Source organism: Ixodes scapularis, unplaced genomic scaffold (genome assembly GCF_016920785.2).
Source record: "Ixodes scapularis isolate PalLabHiFi unplaced genomic scaffold, ASM1692078v2 ptg000292l_1__unscaffolded, whole genome shotgun sequence".
Classification (NCBI taxonomy): Eukaryota; Metazoa; Arthropoda; class Arachnida; order Ixodida; family Ixodidae; genus Ixodes; species Ixodes scapularis.
The window spans coordinates 1273398-1300886 of record NW_024609951.1 but is presented as its reverse complement, the minus strand read 5'-3'; positions in this window follow the sequence as shown (position 1 = coordinate 1300886).

Here is a 27489-nt window from a genome sequence, read left to right as displayed (position 1 = left end):
TTTATCTAAGTCCTCAGAGGATGATCCTGGCTTTTTATATACCGTTCCAACAGTTATCCAAGTTCCGAAGAAATCCAACTTGCACCACACACTTTCACTGTCACCAACATGCTCCATGGATTGAAACGCCAAGTTGTCTTTTATCGCTATAGCTACTCCTCCACCTCTGCCGCACCTATCCCTGCGAAGTAACCTATAGTTTGGCGGTACGACTTCGTTATCAAGAATATTATCATTAAGCCAGGTTTCGGTTATCAGAAAAACATGCGGGTCGTAGCAATAAATTAAAGCTTCTAGTTGGTCAGTTTTGTTAACTAAGCTTCGTGCATTTAGGGATACTAGTCTAAGTTCTTTTTTTTCTTCCTCTCTGTGTCATGCGCCTCTCTGTGTCATGCATATCTCTGAATGCCAAGAAGCAACGATTCCCGCATGCACAGAAGACAGCAAAAGCAGTCACTTAATGTGTCTGGAGAGTTTAGTTTCTCCACTTTGTCGCACCGAGCTCAATGCAACTACTGTACAGCCTTCGGCCATATGGACAAGGGATTTGACGATTTTATTTTAGGAGGCTACGGTAGGTTTGCTTTGGCTAGGCACGCATTGCTTTGGTTTGGGATTAAATAAAGGTTTGTTCTATTCTCTCCTTCAAAATAAAGCGCGTCCGGCCAAGGCGAGCTTTGCACTGCTGCATAAACAACATCGGCGAATGTGTCTATCATATTGCCGGAGACTGTGCATTTCGTGCTGATGTCACCTTAGGTTTCTGGCCTGGCTCGCGAACTGTGCACCACACACGTGAGGAGCGTAATCCTGCACGGGCACCTATACTGAGGACCATTCTTCTCTTTTGTGCTTCCTGAATACATTGATTTCTTTCTCCGGTAAGTCGAAAAGCACAGCGCTTCTTGTCATTGTTTTAATTTGTTTTTCAACGAAGTCCTTTGACGTCCGTATCTAGGAGCCGTCCTGCGAACGAAAACTGTGTACTGTGGCGGGGTGCTTCAGGCCCTACAACCTGCATATATCACAAACAGATGTATGACCCCGGTCTGGCTGCATGAAGAGTTCGTTCCATTTTCTCCGCCCGTTTAGCCCAGGATTTACGCACCGGATAATGGAACATCCGCTGCACCGGCAACGATCGGAGTAAGGAATGTCAGTTGCCATCATTAAAAAAATACGAAAATAAATATGTAGCACGAGCTCAATCAAAATGAATTTACCCGCTGCATTTGAACACAAAAATAAGCAGTATAGTCTTTGCAGTGAAGCCGTCCTGCGGAAACTGCGTTTGGCCGTTCCGATTCTGCAAAGTACCTTTGACTGAAGAATAATTCGGATTACAAAATGAGATGTATTTTATATGACATCATTGAAATTAACCACCCAGCGTAACAGTGTGCAGGACCGTCGGTGGGGAATTCTGTATCAGGTGTCTCCGTTTATTTTGTTTTTTACAATTTATTCAAGATATTAAGCAATCCCGTCCCCCTCTGCACACACAAAAAAAAACAATCAGTAATAGTAAGGGCAGTTATATTTGGCTTTAAAGTTATTTTTGTGGCAATTTCTCTTTTACCATTAACTAAAATTTCTAACAAGATACCACAATTGGAAAATTTATTTGCGACTTTATGTTCCCAGCCGTTATTGTTGGATGCACGCGACATACCCGAAGTGAATAAATGCTCTTGAAATGATCGTCACTTGATTAAACTCAGTTGACAAGCTTCCTAGAACGTGGCGCCTTTTCGCGGCACGTCCGCTCTGCCGCGTTTCCTACTCTATCAGCCCGCCCACTGAACAGAAGCTGCAGAATGGAAAAGCGTTGGATTCGGATTCCCTACGATGAAGACGATTCTATTTTTGTGGACTACATAAAGCTTGGGCGAAAGTCGCTCCAAATGCGCTCCAGTCTAAAATAGTCCTTCTTCGTTCTCCATGGAGGTGTTGACGCCAGTCGCGCAAAGAAAAAGCTAGAAGCACGCACATGGTCGCATGCATGCAACAGAGAAGAACCGATTTGGTACGGCGCTTCTTTGTGGAGCTTGTCAACTGATAGACATTAGAAGGTTGCAAGCAATTTTAACTCGCACTCTTTTCAAAGTAACAAATGGGGTGCATATGTTTATCGAAAATTGGGTTGTGATCACGTCTTGCAGACACACTTACATGACACACCTTTCTAGGACTCATTCGCTTGTGTGATTGCATCAGTTTTAATGGCAGTGGAACGCCCAGCCATGCAGAATGGCTACACGTGGTGGCTTAAAAGCTCCGATTTGCTAGTTTGCAGATAATACTGTCGTATAAAACCTAACTATAGCTCTACTTGTATGTCTCCAATTTTTTTCCATGCCTGGTTTTATGGAATACTTCGTTTGAAATATTGCTCACTTGTTTTCACTTTAACATTATTCAGTAATTTGTATACAGTGTAAATATCGCATGTGTTATATTTATTATAACATTAATATGGGAGGTGGAATATCGTGGCTATAATTTCCTTCCCCATCAAGGGGAAGTACAGAGTGCTCATCTCGTTTACATTGAGAACGCCATAGAGAAGTTCAGCCGGAGTCAAAAGTTGCTGGACGACGGGAGTGGCGTCCGAGAAGCATTGCTGCGCCAATTTATAGTGCGGCGCCTGCTGTCGAGACCGGCTCTTGGCGCAAGCACTTCCTTAGTCGCGAAGATGCCGATTTGTTTTTGTTTCAGGCAGATGATTTGCGACTCTCGATAACTCTCCACGTGGACCCACTTCGGAAGAATCCGTATTCCCCAGCAAGGTACGCGAGAGTTCCGCTCTAATAATTAAGACGCGCTGGCCGGCTGGCCTGCCTGATCGCGTCCGTCAATCAGCGGGAGGAGGAGGATTCGCAGATCACGCCTGCAAGGCGGCGCTCCCAGATTTTCTGGCTTCACACAATTCTGACCGTAATTCTTATTATTTTTTTTCGTTCCCGGCACTTTTCAGATGCAAAAAGATCCCAATTGTTATGCATTGCACAGTGGTTAATAAATGTGCGCAGGGTTGAACTGTCATTTTTTTATTTACAGAAATGTAAAATTGAAATCATGTCATAAAATCATAATTTAGATTTTGTAAGCATCGAACTTTTGAAATGACATTGTTGAATTCAAAAGAACTCGTTGTAAAAGCGTTCGACGAAAAGAAGATAACAGTGGGCGTTTTCCTCGATTACTCAAAAACGTTTTATTCCATTAATCATGATCCTTTACTTGCAAAATTACCATTTTGTGGAATAAAAAGCGTTGCACTTGGTATTTTGAAATCTTCCTTATTTAATAAAATCAGTACGTGTATTTTCCAAACTTTTGTTCAAGTATGCTAGCCATAATATCGGGAGTTCCCCAGGGCAGCATTTTAGGCCCAATTTTATTTATTTTGTACATCAACAACATTGTAAACGTGCTTCGAAACACTGTTGTATAAGTGGTAATTAAAGAGGACGATACCAGAATTTCTTTTTCATGACCTTTTCCACACTTCCATTTCTGCAATGCAAGAAGTGTTAAAACAAATTTCAATATAAAACAAAAACAAACAACAAATGCTCTTTATAGATGTTCGTGGTCGATCGAGCACAAATAAACTAGTTGAAAGTTGCGCTTGTCCGTGTCTACTCGCTTGTGATTGTTCCTTATGCCGCGCAAAAAACTTCTGGACTGCATCATTGACCAACTAGGCCAACAAAAAGTTTCAATTGACTACATGCCTCTGCCCTGTGTTATTTAGAACCCCCGTTCAATTCTTTGTGAATGTGATCCCATTACGTTTCTGCCCATTCAATGGTTGGCATGATATATCCGGGCACATAACTTTTTTTGCAATCTTAATTTTTAATTAAAAACATGGCTCGTACAAAGCTTCTGCATTCTTGATTTCCACTGACTACTCAGATATTTACCTGCGGGTAATTTTAACCTGGAACTTTTTGAACCGTAACAGAATGGTTGAATCACGCCTAAAAATATGATTTAGAAGAAACAATCCATAATAAACTGTAGCTTTGTCAATATAGTCTTTTTTCGTATATATTCAGTATTCAGTAACATGCCGGCTAAAAGCTACTGCCGAAGATAGAGTATCCCGAGGTTAAGTCAGAACGCTGAAGTTTAAGTTGACAGCAAAGAAAGATGGCAGCCCCTGCTGAATAAGCCATTATTAAATTTGGATGTCAATATTGGTTGTAAATTCCAGAACCAACGGCAGTCCAGTGATGGCATAGGAAATTGGTTGAAATTTGGCTCCACGCTGTTTTAAATATCGGTTAAATGACGGTTAACGATGACAGGAATCAAGATCCTATCTCGGCTTATATATTGGATAAATCATGCTTTTTTTTTCATTTTTGTACTTGTTCTAACACTGAGTCGGTTTGCACTTTCACGAAATTCAACCTTAGGCGGATGTTGGAGCCCATATTTGCCAGAAATCGCAGCACATTCATCTAACAATAGTGATCTGCTTTGAAGCAGTTTCCAAGTGTGTATCATGACAACTAGAGTAAAAGCTAATTAGAGTGCGCCTAAAACAGTTGAAAATACATTCGACAAAAAAAAAAACATTCGATACATTGCCAGTTTTTTAGAATTCTAATGGACATCCAGCGACAAAGTCCTTTGTCATGAGCCTGGTATAAACCACAATGCATTCGATTTGATACAACTATTAGTATACAGGCGTTACTTTTGGACCTAACAAGCTCAGTTTTATTCTTTGGTTGTTCGATATCATCCAGCGACGGAGCTGTTGGTAGTGATCCCCGAATGCCTGAAAATACATGCGTTACAAACATAGTACAATAGGTTTATTTTTCAAAAAAGCAAATGGAAGTTGTTAAAGTTGCTGGAAAACATCCCATCAAATACAGCTGGTCGGTAGCATTACAAGCCGGAAAAATTACATCCGGCTCAAAATTTTTGTATAGAGATGCTATTTTTTTTTAACTCGGAGAACAACTCCGAATTTCTTTTTTTTTATAAAATGAAATGTTGATTTTTTTTTTGTGGCAGCTGCGTTTAATTGCAAAAACGCAATTCTCTCTCTTCCTCGCGTTCAGAACAGAAAACCTTGGGAGATGCCATATTCAGGAGATGATAAACAGGCTTACACTGAATTATATATTGCAGTCAATGTAGTCAAGTTTAGCTCGATAAGAAATATTAAGATATATATTAAAATTACGAAATTTTATATAGGGCTAGCTTAGCCGAGGTGTTTATGAATCCCTTTACCATAAGCCAGTCTCTGTTTACCTTACCTACATTAATTGTCACCATCTTCTTTGCACCCTTTTTTTTAATCTAGGAAGCGTCAACCACGGCCATCTTGTTTTATGACAACGTGTCAGATGACGGTTTCCTACAAATGTGCTCTAATGCATAATATTATAGGGCACATATATCTTGCACGTGCCCTTAAGGCACTCGTGCAACGCAGGATGGTCGCACAAGAAGCTTTCTACTATAAAAAATCATAAAAACGGGCTCGCTTAGGGTAAAATGATCATATTGTAAATCAGATTATGTTTTTTTCTTTTTCTTGTAGTACACAGCACTTTTGTAGTTCGCAAAAGAGTAAACGCGATCCCAGCTGTGAATCTGACGACGAAGCAAGATATTAAACAGCGCACGCGAGGAAAGGAAGTTCGAATTAATGTCCGAAGATGTCGAGCACACTAACAACACACGCAGTTGCCATATCTCCAAGACTCGAAGTATAAGGAAACAAGAACCTGCTTTGGGCTTCAACGGGAAGGCGGGACGGGGGGACAGACCTGGTAAAAAAAATAGGAGATTCTCCATGAAACAATGCATGTGTATGTATCGGTGAAACGACAGTGTCCACGAATTGCGCGACCATCGAACTTGTGTCATCTAAAAAAAACTTGACCACTACGCTCGTGGTGCGAGCTCCGGTTTAGGTGCAGGACGCTATCCATACTCAGAAAATCCCAGCAACTTCCAGCCGCCTTCACAGAAAGAGAGAAATAGTTCCTGTTTTTTTTATTATTTACGTTTTGTTTGGGTTGGTGCCAGCCTAGGCTTTGTTCACTAGCGAATAGTTGCATGAGAGCTACACTATATAAATGCGCCTGTGTCGTGCTTTTGAGAAGGCACGGGTATAAGTAAAATGTCCCAGGTGAGTATAATTTGATTTTCTGGACACAAGAAACGCCGCCGAGCTTAGGTGACCGTATAACTGTGGCGTTAGGCAGACAGTGCTCGCCTTTCTCGATGTGCTTCCGACAAATTGCAGAACGAGACAAACGAGATGATGCGGCGTTTGGAGTGACCATTTTCGTACCACGATGGGCACCAACGAAGCCATTACGGCACGTAGAACTACAAGGTGAAACGGAGCACTGGGAAAGCAACCTTGAATGCCAAAGAAAGCAAGTGAAACAGTTAAAAAATTGTACATTTTCTAACTGTCACCCCCTGGTAAAAGAAGCATAATAAATTCATTTCAAATATCGTCTGCTAGAACCAAAACATGACTCGGCGACCCCGCATGTGTTTATTTTTGGCGTTTATATTCGGCACATGGGGGAGGTAGGCGCCCATCGCCGATTTCTCGCTGTTCACTAAGTAGTCAAACCTGTCTTACGAATTGTAGGTTCTAAGTAGTTCTTAGGTATATTTCCCTGGTGGCTCAAATGCGTCATGGAGGCGCCCAAGATACCGTCGGCAGATTTGCCACTTCTATTAGGAACAAATGCGCATTCATCTCATTCAAGGAATGAGGAAGGCGTGTCAAATCAGTATAAATTAATTTATGCAGGAACCGTAGTTAATGCCTCCGGTTAGCTTTGGAATTATTTACTACTAAATGTGTTACCACAAAAAAAAAGAAAAAAAAAAACAAAAAACAATTGCCATCCGGAAGAGCATTCATGCACCGGAAGTTCGGCCGTGTTTGTTTTTGTTTACCCCTAAATAATCTGTACAGCGTCACTAATATTCCTTTTTTTAAGTCGGTTCAACAGTACTGTTTCCACGAATAATAGTGCACGCAGCTCCAACAGCACACGGATGCGCTTAATTAAGCTGGTAGCGGGTTTTATTTCACACTTTATTCATGTTTCCGAGAAGTGTTTGAACCAATCGGTCCGCGGCACTCTAACTGGTGCTGGACCTGATTGATGTGGCAGGACTATCTTCTAGACTTTTTAAAACAAAAATGAGACCCCAATCAGCGCAAATCGCAATATGGGCCACGTATGCTCGAATTGCTTATGCGTCCCGCCTGAGACGCTATTTAGAGTCTCCGCGCTATTGTGTTTTAATCTTCCTGCACCTATATATTTTTTACACTCTACACACCCATCAAGAATAAAAAGTTCTCCTCGCTTCAGATAGACTGTAACTTTTTCCCACACTTTACGTTTGTCATTTTACTCAAATTAATTATTTTCCTATAATGGTATAAAGAGGAGGGTAGAGGTTTGTAGAAGTAGAAGCGGGTAGAGGGATCTTGAGGGAGGGCAGGAGTGTTTTGTGAGTGTAGGGGCGGTAGGAGTGTAGGAGAGTGTGTATAGTCTATCGGGTGTCTCGAGCGACCGACAAATCGACGGAATCTAGGAGAGTGAAGGGGGGAGGAGGGAAGGCCGCCAACAAATGTGGCGCGTTTAAAAAAATACGCACTTAAGAAACTAAATGCGCTCCTTTGAGCCATCACCAAAACGTCACGCATGCAAGTGCCTTCGCGCTGTCGCGCACAGCGCGACGAAGATTACACACTACGCCGAAGTTATAGCAAACCGTTTCCCAAGAAAGCCACGACAGCCGCATAAAAATATCGTTTGTTTTTGGTTCGAGTTCATTACTAAATGCTGAATTTAGAACTCGATTTTTTTTCCGGTTGTGTAAAAATAAGCATTTTGGTCGAATTCTTATCTCAGGTTTGAGTTGTGGTGATAGCCTGGCACAAACGTCACGTTACCTGTCTCTGGCATCGAGAAGACTGCCCGCTTTGTTCTTTCCCTGATGTTCAACTGATAAATATTTCGCTGATCAAGCAGGCAAATCAGGCACAATGACGAACAAGTCTAGTGTTGTGGTTTTATTAAACCAACATGCAGGTACGTAGCGAGGAGTTTTTTCGGGGGGCTGCACCTATGACAACATGCTGTATGAGGGGGAGGGGGAGAGGAGGTCCCAGCAAAATAAAAGATTTCGGGTTGGGGGGGGGGGGGGGGGGGTGGGCCCCATGGGCCGCCCGCCTGGCTACGTGCCGGCCAAGATGCATAGCATTTCCCGACGCGCGGGACGAAGGTTCGCACTAGTACTGAACTCCGGGAAAATGTTCAAGAGATGACTTGAAGAGTCGGGGAAACAACCAAATTGGATACGATTGAACAATTATCAGACGAACGAGAGCCTTTAATGATGACAACAAAATAACAAAACAGGGCAGTAGAACCATCAATTATTTGATATCAAGCTACATTGATCCTATGTCTCATAATTTATTATATTATGCTTAAACTCCGGCCTTATCGGGTACTCTCAATACATTTCTCCCCTCAATATTCAATTCGGTTTTTTGCTCTAAAGCACACAGAATAGAAGCAGATAAGTCAGTTTAGGGAGAGAAGATTGAGGAGAATGAACGGTGAGAATTGGACCATCCAGAGTGCCAGGGCAAGAAGCGCACAAAAAGCGTAGCCCTACGAATGAATACCGTCAGCAATTGATTTTGAAGACTTCTTTTAGTGTCTTCCTCACATGGTTAGACACGACTGTGAAGTGGTCCTTCAAAACAAATCTGGTTTCTCTGCGAAGTTTCTATCATATTCGCATTTCCTTCTCCATTTCTGTTTTGTTTCACAATGTTAGAAATTATTTTACGTCATAAGCGTACTTATGTTTTATTGCTCTAAAGCTTCTCGTACATGATGCAGCATGCGGCCGCAGAAGCAAACATACGGAGAGAGAAGGAGAGGCTACCGGCGGACCTTGGCAGGAAGATAAACGGCGAGACGAGAAAGAAGGGCGAAACAGTGACCGACGCGCGAAGCTGCGCATTGAATATGCGTGAAGGTCGAAGCGCCACGTGTCGCTAAACTTTGAAAATAAACCGCTGTGTTTGTTAGAGTTGGTCTAGTCAATATTAGTGGAAAGTGTCATTTTTGAAGTTGCGCAGGTAGACCAAGTTGGGCATGCCTACGTTTTGCAGCCTTGGAGCCCACACGGATTCTAACTTGGCCCGCACGAAGACGAGGGCGGACTCACGGGGGTTTTACATGGGCAGCCAAAGCCGGGAATGCCAAAGCTTTACCACCGTGGCGTCTGAACCATTGCTAACATGGCCCGCGCACAAACGGGGTGCGACCCAAGGGGGTTTTAGTTAAATAGCCTAACTCGGGCGTGCTCACGTTTTGCCCGTATCCTCGCTAATTCTGAGCCCGCTTTGCATAGGTTGAACCCCGATCGGTGCTGTGGGCATACAAAATTATGTATGCAATCGCGTTGACGAGGAGGGAACTACGAGTGTATTACATGGGCAGCCCATGTTGGGCATGCCCTCATAGTGCCGAACGTTTCGCTCGCATATCCGAGATCTGACCAATCACGGCTCTCTGTGGGCAGCCCCATTGCGCATGTCCAGGCTGTGCCCACGTGGGTTCAAGGTGAGTTTCGTGAGCCCCCCCCTCCCCGTGTCTCCATCACCCATGTGGGCCACACTTGAGCCACATATGGGCCCCACATGTGCTTTAACTCTTGAGCCAACTGTGATGAGAGAAGAGAACAAGCGTCTGTTGTGAAGGAAATGGGGAGCCGCACGATATATTTATTTTCCCCCAAAGCTGAAAGCGAAGCAGAATGCCCATTCTGCCAAAAGCTCCAGACGGAGGTTGGGAGGATTTACAAACAGATAAGTCCTCGCGGCACAATTATGAAGCTTGGCGAATACAAAATTTATCAGGTTTTAAAATAACATTTCAGCCCTGATGTGATATGAAACTCACTCACCACTTCAAACCACTTCAGCCCATCGAAACAATCAGACATACAAACCCCTTCGGCCAGTCAGGCCCTTCAGCCCAAACCACCTCAGCTTATCAACGCTTTAGACAACCAAATGATTTAACCATAGACAAAAAAGCAGTTAAACAACAACTGGAAATTTTTTCAGATATTCAGATCCGCATCCATGTTGTAACTCATAAAGACGATAACAGCCAACGTTTGCTGAAGTCCGCTTGCAAGCAGCAGTAGACGAAACCGATCAGAACAAATAAAGGCAACAGAGTTTTTAATCGCAATAAAATATATTTTAAGCTATTCGCAGTGCCCCTGGGTAATTTGTTAAGATACGCAGTAGTTCAATTGATATAGTCGAGTAGGTACACGTCTAGCAAAAACCACGAGCGCGCTACCAAGATCCACCGCCCTTGAGAAATCCTGAGCACAGTCACGGTGTCGTCACTGGCGTCTTTTTCGCTTACTGGATGCTTCAGCAGCCGGACAAATGAAGAGGCACAAGAAACAGGGCAGTGAGAGACCTTCATGTTCTGCACACCTAGTTGCACCAGAAGATAGTCCCATGCGTGGGACCGGTTGCCAACAGTGCCCGCCTGTTCGTTGTTTTATTTAATTTGGGCTCGTTGAGGGAGAAAACATAAAGCAACCAGCTTCTGACGCAGACTGAATTTTTGACTGACTAAAAACAAATCGCTTGCAAATAAACCGCAAAAAGTCCCCTTCCCGTTTTTCCCAAGCACTCTCTTTTCCTCGTGAGCGAGGGAGAGCGGGTCCGTGGGGACCTGTTAAAAGAATATACAGAACAGACAGGCAGAGCATTGTGGCGCAAACATCGATCAAATACAGACGGGGATCGTATTCTCTAATTCTAAAATTTGTTGTAGCCGCTCGATTTAAAAATGGCAAAGCGACTTCCACGACCCACATTCCTGAAGGGTCAAGTGACCTCTACCACAGACCCGTTAAGACGACTTCGATGGATTGTGCTGTTTCATAGAAATGAATATGACAGACCCAATAGACTTATCAAAAAGCTATGGGGGGACGCTTACACTCTTTAGGAATTTCGAAAGGTATAGGAGGCATTCAAAAATTTTGACAGACATGTCAAGGAAGTTAAACATTGTGGTGGGTACGTCAAAATATTGAAAAAAATCCTGATGAACCCCAAGTACGGCTTTTCAATAAGGAGAGATAGCCGTTAAAAAAAATGATAGGGGTAATGTTTTAATTTTTCTTACGAGAAACTAGGTATTAATTGCATGATAAACCCTTAAATCTCTAAAAGGTAAGGAAAAACAATCGATCTTAAGATGTAAATATATTTTTATTTACAACCTTGGCACTCGAGTTTTCAAATGTAGAAGGAGCGCCTGCATCACAAGAAACTGGAACCAAAAGTAATGAAACTTAAGACCGGCTTGAACATTACACTTGTTTTGTGCGCTCCCGGGTTTAAAAGAACTACAATTGGAGAGATTAATAATAAATAGTAGTTAAAGTTCCGTTTTACCGGCTTGCACATATATCACACTAAAAAAATATAGATGCTCTCTTTTGAATACTTTGAGATTGAGAGTGATTGAAAAACGTCACACACGTACTATCGTCAAAACCTCGTCGTTCTTTCCCGCTTCTTTGGAATTTTTTTTCTGAGAGACTAAACATGCCAAGACATTTATATATCTACGCACCTTTGCTGCGCAACATGTGGCCATATAGACATTTATAACAAATAAAGAAAACGATCAAAAATCATTAACGGATATCTCTTCTGACCTTCCGAACACTGTTGGAAGCATGGATACATATGGGTCCGCAGCTGCAGCGAATCGGTGCTGTTACGCAATAGATTGCGCTTGTTCATGGAGTAACCCGCGGCGATCACTTTCGACAAGCGAAGTATTTCCACCGATGAAAATACGCTGTCGTCAAGAGAAGCAAGCAGTTTCCTTACCACAATGTGAGAAGCCCGAGAACGGGACTTATAAAAAAAGGAAAATTAGACAAGTAGAAACACTGTCTCATTTCCGTTACACATGTCAGAAAGAATAAAACAGATACGGGACAACACACAGGCGGGGTTGTTCTTTCAGACCACAACTTCGCTTACTTTCATGGCGTACAATCACCGGTTCACCACGCTCTTTTAATGAATAAGGTAAAATATGAATTGTTGCACAATTTTGAAGTGGGCCAGTTGGAACGTAATTAATACTTAAAAGTGCCAAACGGAAATCGAGGACAGAAACTAAGTTGTAGTAAAAACATATGGAGCGTGACTGACAACTGAACTTAATTTTGAACACATGAACATTATTTAACAATTGAAGATACCTTATTCGAAATTAATCTTAATTACCTAACTAATAAATTGAGTTACCACGCATTGATGCCGCCGACGTACGATTTCTAGGAGAGAAAGTGTGGAGGCGAGCGGGCTAGGAAACAGCATAATCGAAACACTGAGACAAAAAAAAAAAAAAAAGAAGCCTACGAGTTTAGTTTTTTTTATATAATTTTCTCAGGGTTTAGGTTATAAAGATGTACATTTGCCTTACTTCGAGAGGCTAATTAGTTTACTCGTTTGGTTTGGTTTTATACTCAAAATATGCGTTTTATCTTGCACAATATTACACATACACCTATCAGGTTGGACAGCGAAGTTTAGTGAAAGAGACCGTTACAGGAATGTTCATGCTCTGGCGCGCTTCCTTTAATGCATCATGCTTATTGTTCTATTTACGACAGTCCACGTGTTGCTGATATTTCGTGGAGTACGGATGAAACGCATTTTGCTTATTTGGTTACAGGTATTTTTTTTGTGCTCCATTTCTCCTTACCCTTTTTCTTCTTTGCTTTTGGGCGTACGCTAGATCGCTTCAATGGGACAGTGAATACCTAGGGAATTCAAAAGTGGCCGATAATCGTCTAGAGCTTGTGAAAACATCTATGAATAGAGGGCGATACCGACATTTCAGCTTTTTTACTAATAGGGATAAGGAATCAATTAATTTTCATTCTGAAATAAGAGTCAAAGCGGAGGCGAGTTGATGAATAACAATAAATTAAAAATAAAGCCTTGAGACAAGGAAACATAAATATAAGCACACCACCGTGTCAAAACCAGCAGAGCATACAACTATCATTTACTTCTACAACAGTCTTCTTCATTTTCATCAGTCAGGATGACAAAGAAATAAATTAGATGAGGATGACTAGTTGGGCTAGTTGGTTTCGGCGTATTACACCATGATGACAAAGAAGTGTCGATCTGTATCATATTCTTTGCTACCTGGCCTTTTTTTTTAATTTTATATTCGCGAACGATGATCTTACCAATTCTGCGGAGCACCTTTAACTGCAGCATAATTCGAATTACAAACTACGATGAATTCTACGACACCAGCGAAATTAACCACCGGGCTTCACAGCGTACAGGAACGCCTGTGGAAACTGGTACATCAGTTTTGTGCATTTATGTTAACACTTTATTAAAATAATAAATAATCCCAACCCCCTCCCCCAAACAAACAAACAAACGAACAAGAAGAGTATGGCCAGTTATATTTGGATTTTAGCTCAAGTTTTAAGGCAAGCTTATTTTTTACTGTAACTCAAATTTCTAGCAAGATACGATTGGAAACTTTCTTTGTGACGTTATGTTCCCAGCCGTTCTCGTTGCATGCCCACGACACACCCGAAGTGAATAAATGCTCTTGAAATCAGCTCTATTTGATTAGAGTCAGTTGACAAGCTTCCTAGAACGTGGCGCCATTTCGCGGCACGTCCGCTCTGCAGCGCGCGCTACACTAGCAGCCCGCCCACTGAACACGAGCTGCAGAGTCGGAAAGCGTGTGAATGGGATTGCCCACACTAAAAAGAAATGCATTTTTGTTTTCTTTTGTTTGCGGTATGCATAAAGTTTGGGCGAAAGTCGGCGCCAAATAAACTCCGTTCGAAAATGTTCCTTCTTCCTTCTCCACAGAGGCTTTCATTCTCCGCGGTGGATGGACGCCTGAGGTGGATGTTCATTCTCCGCGGGACACGGCCGCCGTGCTGCACAGACTGCGCACCGCGAGTGCGTTCCCCCCGGCGGACCGAGCTCGGTGACACAACGGGGAGAGCGGCGCCTGCAGAAACTGCTTTGCGCCTACGGGGGCGCGGAACACCCCCTCCGACGCTGCGGAACCTACGCGCTGAGGAGAAAGGAGCTCCTGTGCAAATATCGACAACTCAGCTGCACAGATGAGCTGGAGGTCCTCATCCGCCCCCTACCCGACAAACCAACGGTAGAAAAGGCGCTCCGTGCGGTCGCGGCCTTCCTTGTGGCAACGAGAATGGCAAGATGTCTGTAAATCCGTGAACGTCAAACTCCGCACCCTGCACAGTTTTCACCCTCCATTTTAATTTTCTATCTATTTTCTGTTCTTATTTATTTTAAGACTAAGTTACTATTATTATTCTTTTTCTACTATGCCCTTTCCTTTCCCCCACTTTTGACATACGGGCACTACATACGCGCGCCCTACCGTCCTACGTTAAATAAAAGCTATCTCTCTCTCCTGAATAAAAACCAAGGGTAAATTGCTGCCATATTGATGCCTTTAGAGTGGTTCCTAGAAATTTCTGATTACGCTGCTGTGTAACGAACATTTCCGAATAGCGTATTCCAGCACTGTATTACTGTAAAGCACTACTGGAACGCAAGAGCTTTGCTCAAAGCGTCTCCACCATAAAGAATAATCTGAAGCCAAAGCACGTGCGCGGTGAGCCCTGGAAAACAACCTTCGCACTGGATGTGCTTTTCACAATGAATCAACTGCGACAACAATACAAGCGGGGAAGGACTAGAGCACTGCACGGGCCGGAATTTCTAGGCCCGGCCCGACCCGGCCCGTTAGAGACACGGCCCAGGCCCGGCCCGAGCCCGACAGAATTTTAAATTTCTAGGCCCGGTCCGACACGGCCCGGGCCCGGCCCGAGCCCGACAGAATTGTTAATTTCAAGGCCCCGCCCGACCCGGCCCGATGGCTGTAGCCCGAAGCAACCCATTTCCGTTTTAACCCGTCCTGTATCGACCCACTTCCGAAACGAGCTCCCCATTTGAACCCGTCCTGTTTCGACCCATTCTTTAAACACCCTTCCCATATGAACCCGTCACGTTTCGACCAGTTTCCTAAACGCCGTTCTCGTTTGAATTTGTCCTGTTTCGACCCATTCCCTAAACGCCCTTCTTATTTGAACCAGTTTCCGAAACACCCTTTGCGTTTGACCGTGTCCCGTTTCAACCTACTTTTATATGGCCCTGCTCATCGCAACCTCTTCGCAAAAAGTCTCCATCGTTCTAAGCCTGGTATGCGCACCTTTTCTGTTTAAGAATGCGTTCTGAAGTAGCTTTACATGTCAACGCGTTCTTAAAATATACAACCCTTTCAGGCAAGCTTAAGTTTAATATATTCCTAGTTAACCCCTTAAAACGTTTGTTTCAAGATGGTTCCCAAAACGTGCAAGCGCGGAACGGACTTTGTACACTGCGCGACACTGATACCGCGAACAGGACGTTGGCTCTTTTTTCGAATTTTACTTCGAAATGGTTTTAGTAGGCACCAAAGTATACCACTTAGGTCTGTGGCCCAGATGAGCACTTCTAAAGACACTAATATTTTTGAAAACAGCGTTTTGATTCTATGAGATAAGCATAAAAACACGACGATCGCTTGTTCGCGCTAATATAGTGTCGCGCTCTGTGGAATAAGGGAGTCTTAGAATAACGTACTCAAGCACTTTGGGCAAGCTAAAATTAGCATCGCCATAGGGTTTACATCGCAACGCTATTTTTACGGTACCCAAAGCGCTTGCGTACGTTTTTCTAAATCTTCCTAATAGTGAACTAGATATTTTTGAGAGCGATGAATCAGACAGGTTGACAAGCATATGACTTGGACTTTATTTTGTTTACAACTTATAACACAACCCTTGCTGACACGGAAAAAGCTTGAAGGCTTTCTAGCTTCAAAATGTCTTTTAGTTATTATTTTTAACGACGATGTAGTGAATGTGCACTTCGCTTTTTTGTATTCAATGAACCTAAAAGATTAATGAGCAAACTTATTGCTATCAACAACAATTTATGATTCACGGCACAAAATTGCCCAGGCACGGCTCGGGCCGGCCCGGGCCAGCGCGGCCCGAGAACTTTTTTGTTCAAGCCTGAGCCCGGCCCGGGCCCGAGGAAATACGTGCTACCCGGCCCGAGCCCGGCCCGCGGGCCTGGCCGGGCTCGGGCTTTCGGGGTGACCCGGGCCCGTGCAGTGCTCTAGGAAGGACAGCTTGACTTATTATTTAAATTCTGCCAGCGAACTAGCTCATACGGTTGGCGAGTGTGCAGGAAGCATCCCATGTAGCAAACGTGGGCTCCGAAACTCACCTCCTTCGTAGAACCCACATCGGACCTACTTGGGTTGCGCAACTCGGCTTCTCTCAAGGGACCTCGGGGGCCCTACTTGGGCAGCCCACCTAGGCTCCTGTATTAGCACAATGCGGCTCTGAAAGGGGGACCGATTTGGGTTTCAAGTGGGCAGCCCACGTGGGTTTTCAAAGTCGGGCCCAAGAGAGGCCCGCTTGGGCAGCTCACATGGGTGGCCCCGATGGACGCACAAGGAGCCTATTGGGCAGGCCACATGGGCTTCCCTTGTGGGTCCCACAGTATGTCTACTTGGGCAGCCCACATATGTCGCCCCGGGTTTTTCACTATGTCCGGGGTCATTTCGGTATTTCTCAGCTGGATGGTGTAGGATTTCCCCTTTGGTGGGGGGTCTACCACATAGAAACACAAAAAAAAGTTTCCTTGGGCCCGGATAAAGACGTGTTTATTGACAGAAATGCCAACACGCTTCGCTCTTAGACAATGAAAAGTCTGGGAGCTGGCGCAATTGCCAGTATCACCCGGTCGGTTTCCCGCGCTGCCGCATTAGACAGATTCACGGGAAGTCGGAGGCCCACAAAGGAAAACCGAGCTCCGTAGGGCCAGGGCCTCCGCCGACGAGAGCCCCTGGCACTCCTTCGGGGCCAGCTTATGTAGCCTCGGAGAATGAAAGCGCCCGGGGAGGCTACTAGTAGTCGCGTCCATTATAACTCTCAAGGGTGTGCCGAAGGCGCGTTCACCCAACTGGGCAAGGGAGAGCCGGCCCCTTCGGGGAATTCGGCCTCGTGGTTCCCTGTATCCGAGAGGCCGACGCCATTGTTGACGACGACTCCCACGGCCTGCTTGAAGCTAGGCCTAGATAGGGATAGCGGGAACCCCATGGTTCTCACACTCCCCCCTTCTCAAGGCTAAGGTAGGCGTAAAAATAAAATGGCCTACCGGCTCTCAAAAACAAAATAAAAAAAAAAAAAACGAAACGCTACAGCGAAAGAGCATGCCGCGCGCGAAAAACAAAGAAATAAGAAAACGATCAGCGCGGCACATGCTGAAAAAGCGCTAGCTCGCTGCTTGTCAGTGGACCCCGGGTGCAGCCGAACTCTGCAGCCCACGCTTCTTGGCAGGCTTACCGGGAGTAGCATTGAAATGGTCCGCGTAGTGGTCTGGCCTGGCCAGGGAGGACGGCCCGGACACTCCAGGGCGAAATGTTCGGAGGATCACGGAAAGTACGGCGGCTGGGCGTCTCTCCCTGGGGATGCACCATGTGACACGGGCACTGTCACCGGGTCCGTGACGGGATGCGAACTGCTTGTTGTCGGCACAGGTCCACAGCTTGGGTCTGCGACTGGATGCCACGTGTTGCTAGCCTGGGGACGAGTTCAGGCAGCGGGAGGTTGGCTACCGCCATCTTGGCCAGCAGCCGATGAGCCGGATCTGGACAGGCAGGCCGGCGACGCTGCGGCGACGATGACGCTCCCTGGCGACAATGGCAACTCGATGTGGCCCCATGACTCAGGAACCGCCGGATACTGGAATGCAGCCTGCGCTCTGCCCCCTCCCGTTTCTTTCCCCAAGAGGAAGCTTCGGAAATTCCGAGCAAGGTGGAGCCGTCCAACTGAGGACACTCGACCAATCTCTGGGTGCACAAGGCCCCAGAGATAAAACGAGGCAGAGACAAAGGTGTCTTTCCTGCCGTGAGTCACGTGCATCACACTGGCTCGGCTCGCGAAGTTATTGTGAAAATAGTTCCACGACTCCGCTTAATGTGAACACGGATATCCACATACGAAGCTGACTCGCGTCACCCCGTACAATGGATTTGTTGGTGACCGTTCGACGAGGCAATGTTCTTTGTAGCTGCTTTTGCTAACGATGCCTAATCGCTTCGATTTGCGGGCGCAATGAAATCTCAAATGCGCCACCCTGTCCTTTCTTGATATTATTGAAACGATGCAGGGCTGCAATCGGTCAGGCTCGCCAACATTGTTATTTTTCAAACATGCTAGCTTTTACCTTAGGCTAAAATACAAAGGCCTGTGGGCAGGTATAGCACAGCGACCTAACTTCGAAAAGGCTTGGAGCCGCGTGCTGCCCTGGCCAACGCGAACAAAGGAGAGCACCGAATGCACCTCCCAGCCGCACTGGACAGCCCCCTTGAACTGCAATGTTCGTAGAGGCCAAGCGCCGTAGCACGAGTTTATCCGCACCAGCAAGAACAGAAACCGATCCCAAATAAAAAAAGAAACCCCGCGCCAATAGCAATACAAGACTATTTACGGCACCGATCGGCAACAACACGAGTTGCTCGACCCGGCGAGTACGCTGTCCGGCTGCCAAAACCCGTCTGCTGCAATACGAGTTGCTTAGCGACGTTAGTGGCGAGCGTACTGCCCGGCGGACGCACCGCCCGACTCCGCAGAGTCCGCGAAAGTATTTACAAAGTATTCACATATTTACACGCCGGATCGTTCTGCTGAGCTTCAAAAACTCATCGGTGCTACCGTCGATTCCCAACGAACACTTCGAGCGCCGTGGTTCACGATCTCGTCCAGTGACCGCATGGCGGTCACCTTAATCGGACACGCAATCATCTCGGGACGCAGTTTAACCTGTTGCACTGCCCGGTAGCACGATTACTGCTCCCGGACCCCGCGGCGTTTTCACATTTAACTTCGTTTTTGCGGGGTCGCAACTCGATAGGTGACCCTGAAAGGTTCCTAACGTTATTGTTGCGTGCAATGCTCACTGACTTTTGGCCGGAGTCGATCGTGGGTAAACGGAACATACTAAATTCTAGTAGCCAAAAACCATGCTCACGCCAGCCCTCTGTCCCTTAATAGCGGGAAGGAAAGACGGAGTAAAAGGGTAATCATTTTGACTCACTCAGTTTTCCTGGGGGGCCTTTGTTCCGGGGGTCGCTTGGTCAACCTGATGGCTACTAATCCGTCGACGCGGCGACGAAGGGCACCATCGGCGGTCTCCGCACCCTCGCTAGGCTGGGACCGGGTTGTTCGCAATCACCCGCGCTGCGTAATCTAGCAGTGGGCGATGCAGGCACAGCGCATTTTCTCGCTCCGAGATACGCTTTTAGTTTGTGCGCTGACGGGATGTCCACTCTGGGTGGGCCCCGCGAGCCGTATCGAACTAAAAAGGCTGCGCTTGCCTCTCGTTGCGTTCGAGAACGGGGTTAACCTCGAAAAGCGCAGTGCGCTGTTCCCAGCAAAGTTGGCTGGCGTCGTCCCGAACGGGAATGCCTCGGATGCATTCCGGGTGTTGAGTCACCTCTGTTTCGGAGGGCGTTCGGCCCAGACACTTGACAATTGTGTCTTTGTGTGGCTGATGTGGCCACTCAGCCGTTGAGTGGCAGCGGGTGTCCGGCGTTCGCCTCTCCCTTTGTCCACCTGTTGATGCTTGGCCGGAAATTGACCTGGTTCGCTATCTTAGCGAAAGGAGATGGATGCTGCTGTCTTTGCAGTCCATGGACAGCCCCACGTTGGGCGCCAAATGTGGGATCTCCCCTTTGGTGGGGGGTCTACCACTTAGAAACATAAAAAAAAGGTTCCTTGGGTCCGGTTAAAGACGTGTTTATTGACAGAAATGCCAACACGCTTCGCTTTTAGACAATGGAAAGTCTGGGCGTTGGCTCAATTGCCAGTATCGCCCGGTCGGTTTCCCGCGCTGCCACATTAGGCAGATTCACGGGAAGTCGGAGGCCCACAAAGAAAAACCGAGCTCCGTAGAGCCAGGGCCTCCGCCGACGAGAGCCCCTGGCACTGCTTCGGGGCCAGCTTATGTAGCCTCGGAGAATGGACGCGCCCGGGGAGGGTACTAGCAGTCGCGTCCATTATAACTCTGAAGAGTGTGCCGAAGGCGCGTTCACCCAACTGGGCAAGGGAGAGCCGGCCCCTTCGGGGAATTCGGCCTCGTGGCTCTTTGCATCCGGGAGGCCGACGCCATTGGTGACGACGACTCCCACGGCCTGCTTGAAGCTAGGCCTAGATAGGAATAGCGGGAGCCCCATGGTTCCCACAATGGGTATTGCAGTGCAAACCGTCTTGAACGTGACTCACATTCCCCGTGTGCCCACTGAAACATTACCATTTTGATAGATCAACCTAGCGTCCTGTGTAAGCGCATAAAATATTGGCAATTTCATTTGAAGTAAATAAAGCTTAAAAAAGGTTTTGTTTGTTTTGGCAGTGAAGACAACATAAACCGACGCGCGATTACATATGCGCGAGCGACATATCTTTACAGGACTTGCACAGGACGTTTGTCATGCAGGTGTCAGAAGTCTGCCGGTAACAAAGTGGAAAGTACGGTGAGACGCATCAACGAGCGTCTCGTGGTTATAATATAATAAATGCTACACTGTCACGCGTTCAGGGCACATCTAAATATAATATGTTGCATTTTGATTGTTCTATCGTATAAGCACATCTATATAAACGCAGATAATAAATATTGCTTACTGAAGTTGCTCATAGGGTGTGAATTATGGCTTTTTTTAGTAATAATTTGGGGTCGTTTTATATGTTGGAAACTAAGTAGCTAAGTAGCTCTCTTCGACAACTTGTAAAATTTAAAATTATCTAAACCAAGCGCTGTTCGCACAACGATGTCGTTTTCTCCAAGAGGAAAAGACGACGAAGTGATCTCGGAGTGTGGTTTCCCCACTTCCAGCTCCGCGAGAATTCCTCAAAATTCAGTTCTAAAGACCGAATCCACCCTGAAGAACTTACCTGCACACCACCCGCAAGACCGCCGTCGAAATTCCGGCGAAAGAAGTGAGTTTCCTTGATCATTCGGGCACTTTCCGCCCAGAGCACGCAGTCCGCCGCCAAGACTACTTTGAAACACAAGCCCTCGCTGGCGCGGCGCGCAGTGCGCGCCGAGTTCGCCAGCGTAGCTCGCCACCAGGCACCCAGAAGCCCTCCAACTCAGGCTCCATCGACGACACTCGCCAATCGGGACCCCTTGAATTCACCCACGTCACAATTCACCCACCCAACGTTTTTCTGCCGTCATGGCTCACTTCGCAAACGAGCACTCCCAAGCCCCGTGGAGCAGTCGCCTGCCCACCATGGCTGATTTACGCGACACCACGGCCTAGAAAAGCACCCCATCAGCCCAGAAACGATTAAATCAATACGAGACCGTTATAATCAAACCAGAGACCGGAGTTGACCTCCGTCAAGTACCCCAGACTGAACTCGGCTTAGCCGTTATCACGACCGCTAAGCTCACTACAGCCGAGCGCGGAGAAACCTACATCAAAGTCAGAAGTCAACAAAACTTGATCGCCGTGGACACACAAACCGAGTGCCTGGGACAAGATTTTACTGATTGAATAGCTCCCTATAAAAGGCAGAGACCACGCAACCCGCACCTACTTGGCCATGAAGAGGGACCATGCCCCCGGTGTAGTGCATGGTGTTCAGGGGTGGTCGAACGAGCGGCTAGTTGAGAACAACGGATGCAACGGAAGAAAACTCATACCCGCCCATACCATCGGCAACAGCAATACCGCTCTACTTTTCTCGAAGGACTCTACCCCCCCAAATACGTCACCATAAACTGGGTAGTTAGATGCGTGTACCCCTATAGGCCTCGAAGCCTAATATGCGGCACGTGCTTGAGCATCGGACACAAATCCAAGGTCTGCCCGCAGAAGAACCATCTCAAGTGCTGCCATAAATGCAGCAAGGAATTTCCTCCCGACACCGAAATTGACGGGAGCCACCAATGCACCGCATACTGCAAGAACTGCGACGAGGACCATTCTCCACTCGACCCCAGTTGCCTGGCCCGAGTCTACGCCGACGAACAACACAACCAAGGTATCTTATACCGCAAGAAAAGACAACTACTTGCCTCAAGGCCAATGCCCCGATGCCCAAATGCAAGAGCGCCTCCCCAATCGCGCCACTACCTAGAAATAGCCAACCGGTATGCAGTACTGGAAGACGAATATCCGATGCTACTGCAGAAACAGGAGCAAACCAACCCTCCCGGCACCGACCGCAACGCAGACCAGGACAGGCCCAGAAGACCACCTACCCAGAAGACGACCCACACGCTGGGGAACAAACTTCCAAGAACCAAAAGACGCCTTAGGGCAGGGGCCAGGAGCCCGAGTCTGCCGAGGAGGAGTGACCCATTCCTCCCTCCCCAAGACGATCCCAAAAGCACGTTTGCCAAAACACAGTCGTACAGGGAAGCCCTCATTTAAAGCGAGAAAGAACCCCACAATTTGCAATCAAGCCCGAGCGATCGCTATGGGGATCCAACAGAGACACACACAAACCCCCAAACCCCTAATAGCGCCACCATCACGAAACGAACATCACTCCATGAATCAGGAGAGCATGGAGGAAGCGGACTCGGCAACGACGCCGTCACAACCCCAGTCTGCTACAGAGATAACACTAATCGCACTTGTGCAAATGGTGCACGAACTAACAATTCAAAATCAACAAATGCAACTACGAATGCACCAAATGGACACGAAGATTAATCTTCTCATGAGCCGCAAAAGAGGCCACCAAGACCAAGAGCCACAAGAGGGGACCAAAGTGCATATCCAAGAGATTACTACCCCACAAGAACGAGGACATGAATAAAACAACACAAAGCAACAATAGCACCGCAAAATGGCAATGGAACTGTAGAGGCCTTCGAAGAAAAAAAGCCGAACTCGCTCTTCGCATACAACAGACACAACCCAAACCCGACATTATCCTCATACAGGAAGCCAACGGAGACCTCAACATCCCAGGTTACCAAAAGTTCACTCAACCCAGCATCTGCGTCACACCTAGGAAAAACAAAATCTACAACCGCCCAACAAAGCTATTGCCCCGATAACGACGACAGCTACCTACGTAGCGAAGCAAATTCCATCCAACCAAATCAACACCTACCACCTCAACGATCAAAACCAAGAAATAGTAGGCATCGAATGCCAGCCACCGAACCCATCCTAACCAATTAAATTATTCCACGTATATTGGCGACCAAATACCAAGATCGCGAAAACCCAGTGGATCCGAGACCTGGCTCAAAAAACAAAAGGTCATCGAGTCATCATCGCAGGTGACTTCAATAGTCACCATCCACTCTGGGGAAACGAGAATACAAATCACAACGGCAACACACTACACAATCAAACAGCACAACACAAATTTCACCTCATCAACAATGTCAGTGCCACTACAAAAATCGGCAACAGCGTTGAGAAGGACACCAGCCCGGACCTCTGCTGGTCGAACAACCGCACCGGCATAACATGATCAAATACCGAAGAAACCCTAGGTCGCGACCACTACATTCTCCAAATCGAGGTCACCCAACCCACGACAAATCGGAAGAAGTCTGACAAATAAAAAAAAAACCTTCCCAAAGCGACCATCACCAAATGGGAGAAAGTCCGAAGTGACAGAAGAAAACGAACCCCCCAACAACTTTAGCGCGTGGGTCAGGGACATTGCAGAAAGCATCAAGAAACACACTGCCACACCTACTAAGACCGAGGAGTCACCCAGCATAGATGGACATTTACTCAATCTATGGGACACCAGACACAAGGTGGTTAAGAAATGGAAAAAGAAAAAAAAAAAACAAATCGGTTACTCAAGAAGGTCACTCAGAAGATCACAGAGGAAGCTGAAAATTACGCCCATAATTTCGCCGACGACCAGTGGATTGAACTACGTAACGGATTCAACGGCCAACTCCAGACCACCAGAGTTTGGAACATACTGAACGCACTACTCGACAAAAAGAAGCCAAAACACTCATTAGAAAAGATCAAACTTAAACAGGGCTACAAAAGCGAAGAGTTGGCGCCCAAACTCCACACACTCTTCTACCCCTATATATTCCATACAACCCGGGACCAGGTCAAACCGCCCTCACTGATAACACGCGAATAGCCGAAACGAAGGATCAGACAGCCTCTTTAGCAAAAACGAGCTGTTGACAGCCCTCTACTCTATCAAACAAAACGCCACCCCCGGAACAGGTAGCATAACGTATACGGTGCTTAAGAACTTGCCTAAGAACTTTATCGATGCCCTCCTTAATCAGATTAACCAAACCTGGGAAAGCGGCAACATTCCTCATGAATGGAAGACCGCTGAAGTCATCCCCATCTCCAAACCAGGCAAGACACCCACCGAAATCACGAACCTAAGGCCCATCTCTCTCACATCTTGCGTCGGAAAACTCATGGAAAAGATGGTCCTCCGACGACTGGAGTGGCACCTGCACAACCAGGGAACCTTCCACCAGACCATGACCGGATTCCGTAGACACGTGTCCACACAAGACACCATGCTACGAATCAAACAAGACGTATACGACTATCCAAGCACTTCTGAAACTCGCACGATAATTGGCATAGACATCTTCAAAGCATTTGACAACGTCAATCACCAAGCCATTTTTGACAAAATCGCTGAAATCAACCCAGGCAAACGATTAGAAGCCTACATCAGAAGCTTTCTTTCCAACCGCATCATACGGAGCGAAATTGGAGAATATAAAAGTGAAGAGAGAGTAATTACCACCGGGGAACCACAAAGCGCCATACTATCACCCACGCTTTTCGGCATTGCCATGAAGGACCTACCTCACAAACTTCACGATATCACAAACCTCCAATCAGCAGTATATGCGGATGACACCACGCTATGGTGCTGCAGCGGCTCCCCAGCACAACAAGAACATACATTACAAACGGACATTATAACTACATCCATACATTGGGACTGCCCTGCGCCCCAGAGAAAACCGAGTATGTCGTGGTCCTCAACTCCAACCAAGCACAGGCAGAAAAAATCCGCGACCTCATCCAACTGAATCTCTCAGGACACGCCATCCCAAGAAGGAAAAAAATCAGAATAGTAGGATTTGGGCTGGACCAGATTAGCAAAGCCCACGATTGGGTCCACAAAACCCTAGTATAGATACACCAGATTACATATATGATCAGCAGAGTCACCCGAAAAAGGCACGGACTAGAAGAGCACGAAATCAAGAAAATCATAGAAGCCTTCATTGTCTCCCGAGTAATGTATGGACTCCCATACTACTCCCTCACTAAAACGCAACTTTCGAAAATAGAAATAAGCATACGTAAGGCCATCAGGATCGCCTTAGGCGTTCCAGAATTCACCCCTTTCACATTCTACAAGCCACAGGACTAATGAACACGCTAGAAGAAAAGTGGGGGAGAATGTTGATGGTTACCTGTTGTCCCGAGTGACCGAAAACCCGACAGAATCGAGGGGAGGGGGAAGTGGTGGCCGCTAAGAATTTCGGCGCGTTTAAAAATACGCACTCAAGATAATGAAGGCAATCCTTTGATGCATCGCCCGAACATCCTCTAGGCGAACGCATTCGTGCTATCGCGCAGAACACGACGAAATTTAGAAACTGCGTTGCAGTTTCTGTTTGACGCACACCATGACATATTGTGAGTGGCGCCTTGGTGTCCGTTTGTAGGCTACGACGAGGTTTTTAAGAGAATGTTAATGTAAGCTTTTCGATCCAATGCGGTCCGCTTTAATGCCCCTCTACGACTCGCTCCGCTGTCCATCTCCGGACTGCTTCGCTATTCAAAGCTGCCCACTCCGATATCCGTTGCGTCCCGTTCAGCTATGCGATGCTGTCCGCTCTGCTAACCAATGCTACCCCTCCACTATCCGCTACATCTTCCGCTCAAATATGCGAAAACGGTTCACTCCAACACCCTGTAAGTCCCCATCCGCAATCTATATGTAGCCTGATCCTCTATGCCAGGGGTGGCCAAGCTGCGGCTCGCGAGCCGCATGCGGCTCTTCCCATGTTGCAGTGCGGCTCGCGGCTCCCTTCCCAACCTCCCCCGGCCCCCCGGCTCGCAGGCCTCCCTGCCGGTCACAGGAGATCGTCCCCAAAAAGAAAAATGGAACGCGTTTTAAATTGAAAGGCAGGTTACGGATGGTAGTCTTGTGCTACTGCCTTACGTACAGTTGGACTGCTTTTGACTCAGATAGACTGAAAGTAGTTCGAGTTTCGTTTGATTGCTATGGACAAACAATGCCCCCCCCCCCCCCCCCCCCCGCGGCTCTTGGAAGTTTCGTGGCTTTGTTTGCGGCTCTTAGGCCGGGTCAGCCTGGCCACCCTGCTCTATCCTATGCTTTCCAGACTGCTATGCGCTGCGGCCCACTCGGCTATAAGACACGGTCCGCTCCGCTATCGGCTATCGCTGTAGTACGCGTAATATCCACGATGGCCCAGCGACATTCGAATTTGGTGAGCAGGGATCAAGATGAGACTAACCGACCCGCTTTTAGTTTTACCAAACCGTTTACTTATCAACCGGAAACAGCAGCAGAAGACTGTTGTTAGTTTGTAGTTCCGCTTCATTTCCAAATGTTCGGTAAAAAATTCGTTTTTTTTTTTCTTTTTCTGGTTTGGTCAAAAAACGGTTTTCGCCCGCTTTTCGGCACGGGTTTGAGTTCGGTTGACAGCCTGATAAAAAGCGTAAATTTACCTGTCTCTAATATCGAGAAGGCTGGGCTACTTTGCTCTATTCACTCATATTCCATTGGCAAATAAGTTGCAGATTAAGCACGCGATTCAGACATAACAACAAACAACTCTACTGTTGAGTTGTTACTAAACCAGGAAGTATACGCCTCGCAAGTGGGCTCATTTTCGTCTTCTGCGCATGAAAAAGAAAGTAGCGGTGACGTCAGAACGCCGAGCCCTGATTGGCTGATCGCGACCCCCTATCTGAGCGTCGTCTGTTCGCAACGTCGTCTGCGTCTGTCTTGGCTTTCCTGCGAATTTCGAAAGTCGAGCGAGCTCGACTTCGCCTTTCAGAGAAGGCAGACGAAGTAACTCGAGCGGTACGTTGTTTTTCTCGAACAACTAGCAGACGCGCATCAAGGAGGGAAGTCAAAGAACTCACTGGCGAGGTGTCCCGAGGCGCCGAGATTTGTTTGCTAAAAACCGAGAGTGAGCGTGTTAGTGTCCACAAGTTCCCTCCCAAATACATTTTC